We start from the raw sequence: 13,725 nt of genomic DNA on the forward strand, positions 1-13,725 counted from the left end.
ACCTAAGCACAAAGGAGGCTTTGGCAGGAGGCGGCGCCAGGGTTGCTTGGAGCTGCTTGCCACATGGGAGGCAAGGGAGAAAGAAATCTGAATGAAAGTGCGTGTGCGTGCGTGCGCGGGTAACGTTGCACCCTGCGTGACCTTGGCCAACTCACTCTCTGTTCCCTGTCTGCACAGTACCTTGCTTCACAGGGGCCTTCTGAGGCAATTAAATCATACAGTGATTGAGGCCAGATAAGTACCTAAGCTAAATAGGTCGGGAACGTTGCCTATTGGTTAAAGCAGAGGATTGCAAGTCAGAACTCCTGGGTTCTATTTCTGGCACTTGGAGGGAGTTTTGTCTGATGGTTAGAGCAGGGAACAGGCACCCCGGTCAGGCTCCCATCCCCGCTCAGTGCCTCAATTTCCCCAGCTGAGAAAGGAGAATCACAATACGGACGCAGGTCTGTAAAGGGACTTTGAGATCCACAGACCACCTAAGCGCAGTGCCTGCAGGCACTGAATAACCTCCGTGGCACACGCACGCAGCGATCTCCCAATCCTTCCTTGGGCTGGGAAGCCCATGGGTTTGTTTGCGAGCCAGCGGCAACCCCCGAGGCCAGAAAGAGAATGAGTTGGCTTTGAATCCAGGGCAGCAGGCAGACCCTGCAAAAAGGGAGAGCCCTTCTGTTAAGGCCACACCTCCTGGCTTCGGCTCAAATATGTGCCACTTGGAGACAGGATCGTTCATTATTTAATTCAACTAACCCCTTTAATTGACGCGGAGTTGAAGCTTTCTGTGCACCTCTGGCTGCAGAAGGAAATTTAAACCGAAAGAAAGGCCCTCGCCCCTTTGCGCGCAGGCTGGATTAGGAGGGGTGTGTTGCCTAGAAGCTAGGACGAGGGCGGCGTGGGAATGGGAGTGGGGGTCAGGAAGCTTGGGTTCTTTTCCTAGCTGTGGGAGGCAAATTGGGTCTAATAACTAGAGCAGGGAGACGGAGATGCAAGACTCCTGGATTCTGTCTGTAGCTCTGGGTGGCGGTGGTGGCTGATGGTTAGATCAGGAAGACAGAGTGATCAGAATTTGTGGAGTCTCTGAGCCCTGGGAGAGGATGTTGTCTATAGAATAGACCTGGGCCCCTCCATAGTAATGGAAGCCGAAACCCTTCGGTCCAAGGTCACCCATTCGATTCCTGCTCCGGTCGGTAGCGAAAGAAAGTGGCCACCACCCACTGGTGAGCTACGTGAAGTGAGTTTGCTGGGCCTCCGCCCAGTCACTCATGGACAGGCATCCGGGTCGCAAACCACCTCCACTGGTCTCCCTCGTTGGCAGCCTCAAGCAGACGCAGAGGGCTGGACGCCTGGGATGCTGTTGCGGGGATAAACTGTGAATTTGAGTACCAGCATACAGGAGTCGGGGGCCTGGACTCAGGCACATCAGGGGCTGGCCCCAGACCCTGGAGCGAACTCCCACAGGAGCTAAGGATCATCCCAGATCTCCTCACCATGCCTCCAAGCAGCCTTCTCTGATAGGAACACAGAGCAGTGTGTCCATTTAAAAAGGAGACCCTACCAAAACAACCCACCCACCCCAGCGCATACTCCCTTCTCCCCTGGGCTTGAGACCGAAGAAACCGCGCGCGAGGGATGTGGGCCACATGGCTGTATGCACGACTGGAAGGGGCTCCACAAAGGCGGTGATGAGGGTGGAATAAGAACCTGCCTAGAACAGAAATATACTTGACGCATCGTTAAACCTTGAGTCGATTGGGGTTGCTCAGAAGATGAGTCTGGCCAAGGATAATGAGGCAAAGGTCTAGAGTTTCTCCAACTGGGGGTCCTGACCCAAGGCTATTGTGTGTGTGTGTGTGGGGGGGGGTCACGGTATTGCCACCCTTACTCCTGAAGCAGCGGCTGCTGGCCGGGCACCCAGCTCTGAAGGCAGTGCTGCCGTCAGCAGCAGCGCAGAAGTAAGGGTAGCATGGCATGGCAGGGCGGTCACTTTTTTGGGGGTGGGGTCATCACAGCCTGAAATATTGTCAAAGGGGGGCCCCCCAGCAAAAAAAGTTTGAGCACCTCTAGCCTTGAGGATGTTAACAGCCACACTCTGCTCTCCTGGCATGTGCCCTGAATGGCAACCGCCCCCAGCCCTGGAGAGGAGTGGGGCTCCGTCCGGTGGTCCCGTCAAAAGCAGATGACCCCAAAGAAGGTGGCCAGCAGAGCCATGACCCACATCCCAGCTCAGTGGATCTTCTCGGCACGGAGCTGCCCTCCTCCAGCACGGCGGGGGTTAATAGGCAGCCAGGGAACGCGTGGGTGTTTCAATCCGGCTCTGCGGCCCCAGAGGCAAATTCTTCCCCTGCTCCCCCGTGAACAAAGTTAAGCCCCGGGGGACGCCTCTGGGTGTTCCTGACTGGCTGGGGGCTTGAAAGCGCCGCTCCGCCCGCTGAGGCAGGTTGCTTCGGGGCTGTGGGAGCGTAGAGGAGTCGGGGGAAGGGCCCCCACCCATCCATCCATCTCCCCCTGGAGGTGGGCATGATCCTGTTGTCAGCCCCCGCCTGGCTTGGTTCTCCTGCAGCTCAGGTTACTGGCACTGACTGAGCAGGCGGGGGATGGCACTTGAGATTTTCCCTGTGCTTAATGCAGGGCAGTGGGACGCCGGAGACCCAGGTTCAAGCCCCTAGTCACCACAGACTCCCTGCGTGACGTGGGCCCGTCCCTCCAGGGGCTATGGCACCTTTAGAGCTACTGCCGGGCTTCAGTAGCGGGTTGTAGCAGCAAAACTACTGGTTTAAAACAAAAAAATGTGCACCCTTAATCTGCTTTGCATCATTTCTTGTCCATTACTTCAGTGGACGCGGGAGAACAACCGATCACCGCTATACTGGTGTCAAATCTGGATTTAGAGCAGGCCTTAGTCTCTTCTGCTCTAGCCCCTAGGCCATGAGGCTAACAAGCAGCATTCAGATACCGAGTCAGGAAATCAGACGGTTCTTAACCTTGTGGCGTCTCCCCATGGGGAAGTTAATTGGGAATGAGGCAGGGTGTGAATTTAAAGAGCTATTCTGGATTAACTCCCCGTTTGGACATTTTTAGTCTGGAATAGCTATTCCGGTCAATTTCCCCATGTAGACAAACCCTTCCTTCGTCTTCACTGGACCTAAGCACGTCTACATTTAAACACGTGCCCCTCACAAACTAGGGTCTCCTGATGACTGATTTTTTTTTTCCAGGCTGTTGAAATGACCAAAGACCAGTGAGAGAGGGAGGGGGGGACGGACCCCTCCCCACAAAGCCTCCCCCTGACATTTTTATGAACCGCGCATTGGGACTCAGGCTGCACCAGCCTGGCATGTCTTCCCTGGCATTGCCATGGCAACCAGAGAAACACAACAACCAGCGACAACACACAGCAGACAGTCGGCAAACATTCCCGTTTTATTTGCGTCCCCCGTTCGATTGGTCCTTTTTCCCTCTCCCGCAAGGAAGCTGCTACCCGCAGAAGAGAATGAGAATATTATTCTTCCAGGTATAGTGCCCTCTGCCTCCCAGCCAGAGGTGCTGAAACGAGGGGGGGCTGCCACGCCCACTGGCTTAAAGTGGATTCCACCGTATCCAGGGTTTGCTGTTTGGTTCAATGGCTCTCAGCACCCCCACGATACAAACTGTTCCAGCCCCCCTGCTCTCAGCAGGATCTCGGCGTCTTTTGCAAAGTTACCGTACCCCTCAGAAAGGCAGCCGGCTCTGGGGTGGAGTGCAGCAACCCCGTATTGAAATTTTAAATCTAATAGGGCCTGATTTTTGTTTCCCCTCAGTGTTGAGGGATCTGGATTTTCAGAGGTGAAACAATCAGGGCTGCTCAGAAGAGGTAATTGTGGCTGAGAACCAGGGCCGGCTTTAGGACCTGCGGGGCCCGATTCGAATACCTGGCGGCGGTCTGGGTCTTCGGCGGCACTTTGGTGGCGGGGAGTCCGCGCCGCATCTTCCGTGGCACTGAAGGACTCCCCGACGCCGAAGTGCCACCGAAGACCCGGAGCGGACCACCACCGTGTGAGTAGGAGTAAAAAATAAATAAATAGGTGCCTAAGGTGCGGGGGCCCTCTTAGGCATGGGGCCCGATTCTGGGGAATCGGGGGAATTGGCCTAAAGCCAGCCCTGCTGAGAACAATGGGGCCAATTCCTCCTCTTATGCAAAAGGCCACACACTGCTGCGTGCCCTCACCGCGATATGCCTGAGAGACCCAGGGATGCTGAGTACCTGCTGGCTAAACCACTCCACACAGATGGCGTCCATACAGGCCTCAGCCTCATTCAAAATAAGGCCCTGATCCAACTTACAAGGCCTTCTCTTCTCTGGGATTTCAACCATGGCGACTTGTTTCACCAGTGCAAACTGGGTAATGCCACCCCCGTGCAATGGGGCTATATTGGCAGTTAGTGTCTGCATGGCTTTGGGGGTGGGGGGTAAGAGCACTGGGTCAGGACACAGGAGCGCTGCGGTGTTCTATTCCTGGCTCTGCCACTGACCTGCTCTGTGACCTTGAGGAACTCACTTCGCCGCTCTGTGCCTTAGTTTCCTTATCTGTAAAATGAGGATGCTCTCCTCTTTTGTAAAGTGTTTTGACATCTAGGAAGTACATAGGTGTGTGTGTTATGTTAGCACCTAGGGGCCTCAATCACGGCCCAAGCCCCCACTGTGCCAGGCGCTGTACAAATACAGAACAAAAAAAGACAGTCTCCACCCCAAATTGCTGACAGGTTAAGACTCAATGATCAGAATGGTCCGTTCTGGGGGACTGTGGGGGTTAACTCTGAATCCTGAAAACTGGCCACATTACCTGTGAAATATTTCACAGGTGTCCCATCTCCCAACCACGTCGCTCTCACGTGTCTGGTAGCATTCCATCACTTTTAAAACAACAACAACAACTCCTCCCCCCCCCCCCAAGAATGCACCAATCTGTCACATCATTTAAAATAGTTTATGCTCGCAGAGGCAATTATGATAATAAATAACGAGGGAGACGGAGCGGGCCTGGGAAGCGGGAACGCTGTTGCTAGGGGTTGCATGGCAACTGGTGATTTGTCTCACTCGGCAGCCACATCCCGGGCGAGGTGACATGCTGTATGCCGAGCTGGGAAAGTAGAGGGGCCGGGCTCGGTCTGGTGGGAATTTACAGCAGGCGGCCCAGGGCCAGGCGTGTATTAAAGTCCTATGTGACCGTCCAACTGCCCCGCGTCTCTATCCCCAGCACCTGACCCCCCGCCCCCCAAAGTCTCAACAATCCAAAAGATGATCCCGCCTCCAGCCCCTAGGAGAAGAATATGGGGGTAGATGGGGGGGGGTGAGGAATCGCACAACAAGGAAGCTTATGAGCTGCAGGTGGGTAGGACAGGGCAGGGCCCCTGGGACTCTGGGCTCTATTTCCTGGCCTGATGCATCACCCTCCCTCTTTAATGCCTTATTTATTTAGAGCTGAAGCTCTGTGGGACAGGGGCTTGTCTCCGAGTACACATACGTACAGCACCTGGCACAACACTATCCCAATCCTGGCTGCAGCCTCTCACCGCTAATATTATTATATACATAATAATTATTAGTATTTGCATGGAGGTAGCACCTAGGAGCCCCATGGACTAGGACCCCTGACACTAGGCGCTCTAGCCAGAACAAAAAGGCAGCCCCCTCCCCCAAAGAGCTTATCAGCCAAGTCACAGCCCCCCTGTGCCTCAGTTTCCCCCTCCTTAAAATGGGGGCAGCGTGACATGCCCATCGCCGAGCGCCACAGCTGAATTATTATATCAACTCGAAATATTCTTGTCGCACCCCGGTGAACAGCATCGCCAGACCAGCAGACTAGAATCCCCCAACGGCGTGCGGTTCCCCAGGTTACGACGACACCTAGTGGAGCTGCTGCCGGAGATTGTGCTGGTGCGGAAGTTTGCTGACATTTTCAGCCTGGCACCCCACCCCCTTTTTTAAGCAGGCAGGGAGGAAACAAAAGCGGCCGCCTGGTTTTGACAGAGAGACGCCCAGCAAGCCTTATAATTCAGGCCCAAAACCCCTGCCAGCGGCTTCCCAGATTTAAGGTTGGAGTCCAATGTCGTGGGAGTCGAGTGGGCTATGGAATGGGGATCTGCTCCATGGCCTTGTGCTTTGACACCAGTGAGCCCAATGTTGAAACACATACACGGCCGGAGGGGGAGCCCTGTGCTTAAAGACGCTGCTCTAGGACAAAAGAGATCAGGCTTTGATTGCTGGCTTGGCCACAGACTCTCACATGAGTCCCACTTCACCATGGCCCTCCACCTGGGCAGATCTTTACACTAGTGAAAAGGGAGCTAAATGGTAGTGTGTTTCCCCATTCACTTTGCACTGTTGCAAAGGACTGCCACCGTGTGCCTGGCAGCAGAAAACCAGACCCGGATGCTCTGTGCCTCAGTTTCCCCAGCTGTATAATGAAGAGAATGCTACTGCCTGGGCAGGGTGAGCAAACACGGGGGGGGGGGGGGGGGGTGAGGTTTCTGGTGCACAGACACCCTTGGGCTAAGTGTGATAGAAGTGCCTCAGGAGTAAAGCTCCCACCAAAATCTAAACCACAATTTTCAAAGCGGGCAAGTCATTTTTTAGGTATTCAATTAAGACACCTTCAAGGGGGCCTGATTTTCAGAGGGTGAGGAGACAGTCTGGCCTAGCAAAAGAACAGCGGGACTTAGGAGACTGCAGTTCAATTCCAGGCTCCGCCCTTCCCTGGCTGGGTGAACTTGGCCAACTCACTTCCTTCCCTGTGCCTCAGTTTCCCCAGGTGTGACTGGGGATAATAAATGCTACTGACCTCCTTTGTAAAGAGCTTTAATGCCTACCTCTTTACAGCAGTATTATTATTAAAGGGATCTCCCGCTGGGCCTCTACCCACTTGACACACCCAAAAAAATCACTGGTTACTTACGGAAGTCTTGACGGCAGCTTCCTAGCTCAAACCACGTTGAGGCAGAAAGATTTAGATTGCCGAGAGCCAGGGGAAATCACACAGAGTGCCAACTCAAGAGATAACCGTGTGCTTCAGAGAAGGATCTATTATTGCTGAGCCGCAACTGGAAGAAAAACCACATAACCCCCCAGCCTGCCGATTCACGCACATGATCTTTCTCCTGGCGGCGCAGCAGCCAACAGGTTAACGACCGCTCGCTCCGATTTTAGAACGTGAAGCGTTTCTGCAGCTTGCTCCAAATTTATTCTTTTAAAGATATAATCATAGTCTTTATGAGATGTAATCATAGTATTTATGTCAGAATTAAGTGTGTCTGAAAGTGGCCTAAATTCCCTGCACAAGAGCTGAATAGATATCTAAGCATCTGACTCAGTGTGACTTAAATGAAGCCCGTTCCAAGCTAATGTTGCTATTATCGAGCTCATTATCAACCGAGTCATCTGCGATGCAGATTAAGCTTTGGGAGGTGCAGGTGAGCTATGGGGGTGCAGTTTGCTGCGGGAGCCTGTTTATCCGCGCCCTGGAATATCAATGGATACAAACATTAAATAAGAATGCGACCTCCAAACCTTGCCTGCTTGTCCACGCTTCAAACTACACGACAGCCTGAAAAGCAAAGCCCTGCCCCCACAAACACCACCTAGCTACAGTCAGCCATCTACCTGGCCAGCAGCCCCCCATTATGCCCGATCATTAACTTTGGCGGAGGTTCTCCAACACCTATTTTGGAGTGGCCTCCATGGGGCTGGATTGTCAGAGGGCAGGTGCTGAGAAATCAGGCCCCTTTAAAGAGATTGGGCACCTGGAGGGGAGGACGGGGGGGGGGAATATCACTCCTCCCTTTTGGAAATTCCTGGCTTAATAGAGAAGCAACCCTAATTGACCTGGGGTCTCACTGCACTCGGTGCTGTACGTACACCTAGGGAGAGACAGTTCCTGCCCCCAAAGAACGTTCAATCTAAACACAGGGGGAGACATTAGCCCCATGTGACAGATGAGGAACAGAGCACAGAGGTTAAGTGAGTTGCCCAGCACAACGAGGCTGTAACAGAACCAGGGATTGAAGCCACATCTTGCCAGGCCAAACCCTGTGCTTTCACCCCAGTACCAGCCTTCCTGCCTGTAGGTCGGGCCACTTTTTACCTCTCAGACATAAATTCCATACGGGATCTCATTGTGTAAGCTCAGGCTAAGGCGTGCTTTGCAAGAGATGGCGCTCCTCCCAAGGAACTGTGATGGCCAGGGGGCAATGAGAGAATTAGAAGCCACTTATCCTATTTCACTCTTCATAAAAGCAGAGGGAGGGTAGTGCCTTTACATTGGCCAGAAGCCCATGAGAGTAATTACATTGCTCTTGCTTTCAGAGATTTCATCTTGTGGTTTGAATTGGACAGAGCTGCTCCAAGTGAAGAATTGTATGTTGCCATGGAACAAGGGATGTGCTTCACCCCAGCAGTGGCTGCACTTCACAAGAGGGTCAAATGATTTTTGACCTCTACACCTAGTGCTTTGAGATCCCTCTAGACATAAAGATGCTGCTGTATAAATATTGTGGAAAGGCACCTCCTCCGGCTCACCAGACTTAGCAATGGCGGGCCTGGGGGTAAATCAGCCCCACTCCAGGCAGTGTTTACCTTCCCCTTCTGTGCTCCTTTGGCTGTCCTCAGGGTTGGCCTAAGGGGTGATCCTCCACCATACGAAAAGGAAACAGGTTTGTAAACACAAAAACAAAAGGGGATACCTTTTCCTGCCTCCCCGCTGGGACAAGGTGTCTTCCTGTTGCTTGTCCGGGGGTGTCTGTCTTTCCCCTCGCAGGCACTTGGGTTTGGCTGTTCCCCTCTGGGGAGGAGCACAGCCTCTCAGCCTGGAAACCGCTTCTTTCCCAGCTGCCACTAGCTTGTCTCTCTCTTCCCCTTTACTCTCCCCAGAGGAGGGGTTTTTAGAGGCCTCAGGCAGCCCTTAATTGGATTCAGGTGTCCCTAATTGACCTGAGGTAACCCCTTCTCAGCTTGTAGGAAAAAGGGCCTGTAACATTCTTGTGCTAACATATCCGGCCTTCCAGGACCCTCCGGCCTGACTTTGTCACAATATAAAACTGTTTGTGTGTGGCATTTCGAGACGATCAAACTTGGGTCGTTTCTGGTAAGAGTATGGATTGAAAAGCATGCACCGTCTCCTTGCACATTGAGTCTGTCCCTGGAAACATGCATGGTTCTCCTGTTCCCCCCCTCAGATTTACATGCATAGACCAGAGGCAGAATTTGGCCCTTATTGTTACTTAAAGTAGTATCTAGCTGCCCCTTTTAAGATCATAGTCCTGCTGCGCCAGGCGCTGTCTGTCTAGATCAATGATGCTCAGATTGAGGCCCGGAAGTGGCTCTTTTATGTGTCTCCTACAGCTCGTAGCACATATTAACACCCGGGTTAATGACTTAGATTGGTTAATAATTAAATCATCCAATTAGGATGCTTTTAATATGTTCTTAACCAATTGTACTTGATAAAATAGTTGGTCAGTCATTCTGCTGTGAGAAAAATTATAAATAGTAAATGAAACAATGAATTCACACTACTGCCGCTCTTTTGGGTAATGTTGATCACTTATGTGGCATCTGAATCACTGAGGTCTCAGTACCACTGATATAGATTCAGGGGTAGCCGTGTTAGCCTGTATCCACAAAAACAACAAGGAGTCCGGTGGCACCTTAAAGACTAACAGATTTATTTGGGCAGAAGCTTTTGTGGGTAAAAAACCCACTTCTTCAGATGCATATAGATAATCTTGATATAGATTGTTTCCCCTTTGGCCCTCTTATCTATTTAGGTTATAAGGCAGGAACGGAGGCACAGAGCAGGGAAGTGACATGCCCAGGGTCACCCACTAGGACAGTGGCAGAAATAGAATCCAGGTCTTCTGCCTACACCCCGCTGCCTCCTGCTCCAGAGTTGATCTGTAACAAGGACAACGTCACTACCGTTTTGTCCACATAGAGACGTTTATTTAGAATAAACCGAGTGAGGCGCGGGCACAGAGAAGCAATGGAGATTTGAATATAGCGGGCACACGCCTGGAGAGGCAGGATTAACACACTATGTACAGCAAGTGAATGACAAAAACAAAAAGACATGAAACAGACAAAAATTCCTTCCAGGGACACAGCAAGAACAGAGCTCTTAACCCCTCTGTGAGAGAATAACCCAGAGCAGCAAGCCTACACCGTAAGGTGAGTTACATGAGCAAAATGTATAGGGGTGAGGGTCTGATCCTCATTCACACACAGGGCCCCTTTGCGCTGTGCTGGCCGGGTAATGGAGACTTAGATTCAGTGTAACTTACAGTTAAAATATAAGGCCTCAACTGTAATTTAGACTCCTTTGACGCTCCCTTTACACTGCCAGAGCGGTGCGAAGGGGGCCTGAATATAAATGAGGGTCAGGTCCTTGATTGCAGAATCTCTCTTTAGGACCCCGTTCTGCATGACCCCCAGCACTCTCTTCCCTACTGACGTCTGCCAACCCCGTTCTGCATGACCCCCAGCACTCTCCATCCCTACTGACGTCTGCCAACCCCGTTCTGCATGACCCTCAGCACTCTCTATCCCTACTGACGTCTGCCAACCCCGTTCTGCATGACCCCCAGCACTCTCTATCCCTACTGACGTCTGCCAACCCCGTCCTGCATGACCCCCAGCACTCTCTATCCCTACTGACATCTGCCAACCCCGTCCTGCTCCCCATTTTTTCCCTCTAGCAGCGAAATACTGCCGACTTCTGCAGTTATTCTCAGTTTACTCCAATGCCAAGAGGAGCAGGGGCTGGTCTCAAGGGAATGGAGCATGTGCAAAGCTGGCAGGATCAGGCCTATTTGGGGGCTGGATCCTGGACAAGTGCAGAGCACTTTAGTCCCCACTTAGCATGGCGAATAGCCCCATTCGCGTCAATGGGATTAGTCACCTGCTTAACAAGTAAGCACGCGCTCAGGGGCTTTCCCGAATCAGGGCCAGCGCCCTCAGCGCCCCACAGGATTGGGCCCTAATAGAACAGCTGGCAATTGGTTGACTGCAACATCCCTAGACAAAAAGAGCGTGCCACGTCCTTTGATCTGGGTTAAAAACCCACTGAAAGAGCCCCCGCAAGGTTGGCTGTTTTAGGCCTTTTCCGGCCATTGGGCTGGTCGGATGTCTAAATCCAACACGTATCGTTGCATGGAAAACAGCAGCGACAGGTTTAGCTCAGTCCCTGATGACGCTACGTTTTAAAACGGATTCCAAACCGCATCAGCTCGAACTATAACTAGCTAGGAGAGCAGCCGCCAGGCTGGATGGGCGAGCAGCTCCCGTTCAGGCCACGCAGGCAGAATCCTGACGGCGCACACGCTTCGCTGTAGATCTTGCATTTGGCCAGGTTCGGGAGCCCTGCTAGCACAATCCTTGTTTCTATTAAGGCCCCTGGAAGCGTCTTTGGTATTGATCTGCCTTCCAGTAACATAGTACCCAAGCACCTTGCAATCTTCAGTGCACTTAGCCTCACAACCACGGGAGTGTGACTGGTTTACAGCCACTTGAAGGCTTCGTTACCCTGCCCCAGCATCATAAAGGGAAGGCCCTGCCACGCAGGGCCGGCTTTAGGCCAATTCCACCAATTCCCCCGAATCGGGCCCCGCGCCTAAGAGGGCCCCGCGCCCAGTGGCAGGGCTGCCGGGGTGTGTGTGTGTGTGTGTGTGTGTGTGTGTGCGCAAGTGGCCGAGAATCCCTTCCCTGGCTAGAGGCTCCTTTTTAATTTTTACTCACCCGGCAGCGCTCCGGGTCTTCGGTGGCACTTCAGCGGCGGGTCCTTCACTCGCTCTGGGTCTTCGGCAGCACTTCGGCAGCAGGTCCTTCAGTGCCACCAAAGACCCGGAGTGAGTGAAGGACAAACCACTGAAGACTACGAGTGCCACCCGGTGAGAACAAGCCCCACATGTTTTTTTACGTGTTTTTTTTTATTTTCAGTCATCCCTGCCGGGGCCCCGTCAAAACTGTTCGAATCGGGCCCCGCACTTCCTAAAGCCGGCTCTGCTGCCACGCTGCAGCCTTATGGAACCGGCAGAGTTTCTGAGAGTAAATCCCCACCCCACCCTCCTAATAGGAGAGCCTCGCGGTTAAGGCGCTGGATCGGGACCCAGACCGGAGTCTCTAATGCCCAGCTTCCTGAGTGAAAGCAGGCTCGATTCTGGTGCCTGGCAGAGGGTGTCCATTGCTACATCAGGACAGCATTTTACACCCATTCTGTCCGGGCGCAAAAGGACTCTGTGAGGATCAGAGCAACAGAGAATCAAACCCAGCCACTCTGGGGCTAGCGCTCTAAAAACAGCTGTGCGAGCAGCTCACGTTGTGAAGCCCAGGGAGCAGAGGGGGCTTCAGACCCTGGGCTCCAACTTTGAAGCGCTGGCTATACAGCGAGTTTTGGAGCACTAGTGTCAACCCGAGTTTGCGGACCGAGTCGCTGCTGCAGGGCGTGTAAACACGTGTCGGCTCCCCGTCTGCCTACTGGAGATAAACCATCCCTTTCTCCCAACTTTTGTCCATCTTGCCTATTTAGACTGAGGCCACGTCCTTCTGCTGACGTAGCGATGGCAATCCGGAGTGATTTCTGATCCACACAGCTGAGCCAGCAGAAAGCCAGAGTGCCAATCCAGTTACGCTGGCAAAACCGTGCTTCTAGCGGGATAGCTTGTTTCGCTCAGCGATGGGGTGGAATAAGCGACATTGCTAATTGTGCGGGTTTGCTAGTATAGGCTGCGTCCACACTAGGAGCACTTGGGCAGCATAGTGAACTGGCATAGCTATACCCTCGTGCAGACCTGGCCAAAGCTCTATGGGACAGGGATTGTCTCTGACCACGTGCATGTACAGCTCCCCGCACAAAGGATGTTCAGGACTCCTAAGTTTAGAGCTGGCTCTGTCTTCACGTGGAGTGTAGTATAAATCTAACAGCTGTGGGGGTTATGAAACAGCCAGTCGAGAGGATCATGGATGAAGTACACCTGAGACTTTTTTCCTACTAACTAACTTAAATCTCCTTTACTGCGGATTAAGCCCATTACTTCTTGTCCTACCTTCAGCAGACATGGAGATCCATTGACCACTCTGATCATACCTCACCCGGATCATATTTGAAGACTGATCCCCTCCCCTCAGTCTTCTATTCTCAAGACTAAACATGCCCAGGTTTTTTAACTTTTACTCATAAGTCAGGTTTTCTAAACCTTTGAGCGTTTGTGTTGCTGTCTTCTGGATTCTTGCCAATGTATCCACGTCTTTCCTGAAGTGCAGCGCCCAGAACAGGACACAGGACTCCAGCTGAGGCCTCACCCCTGCTAAGCAGAGTGGGACAGTTACCTCCTGTGTCTTATATACACGACACTCCTGTTAATACACCCCAGAATGATATTAGCCTTTTTTGCAACTCCACCATTACAATGGTGGTTCGTACTCAATTTGATCTACTATAACTCCTAGTTCTTTAAAAACCATATACGATTTAATAACACCTCATTACCCAGCTTCTGCAAAATCATTATGCCGTTGGAAAAAATAAAAGGCTAATTGGTATAAAACTGCTTTGTAAAGCTAATGCCAACTCACTGTCCCAGATTCATACTCATTCAAAACGGTTGAAGCTGAAATGTATTTTAAAAGGCAATATTCTCTTAGGCCACTAGGTGTCATTGTATCAGCAAAGGAGAAAAAGGGGTTCACCCCTGAAGCTGGAT

The sequence above is a fragment of the Malaclemys terrapin genome, chromosome 21, assembly GCF_027887155.1.
Source record: "Malaclemys terrapin pileata isolate rMalTer1 chromosome 21, rMalTer1.hap1, whole genome shotgun sequence".
In the NCBI taxonomy this organism is placed as follows: Eukaryota; Metazoa; Chordata; order Testudines; family Emydidae; genus Malaclemys; species Malaclemys terrapin.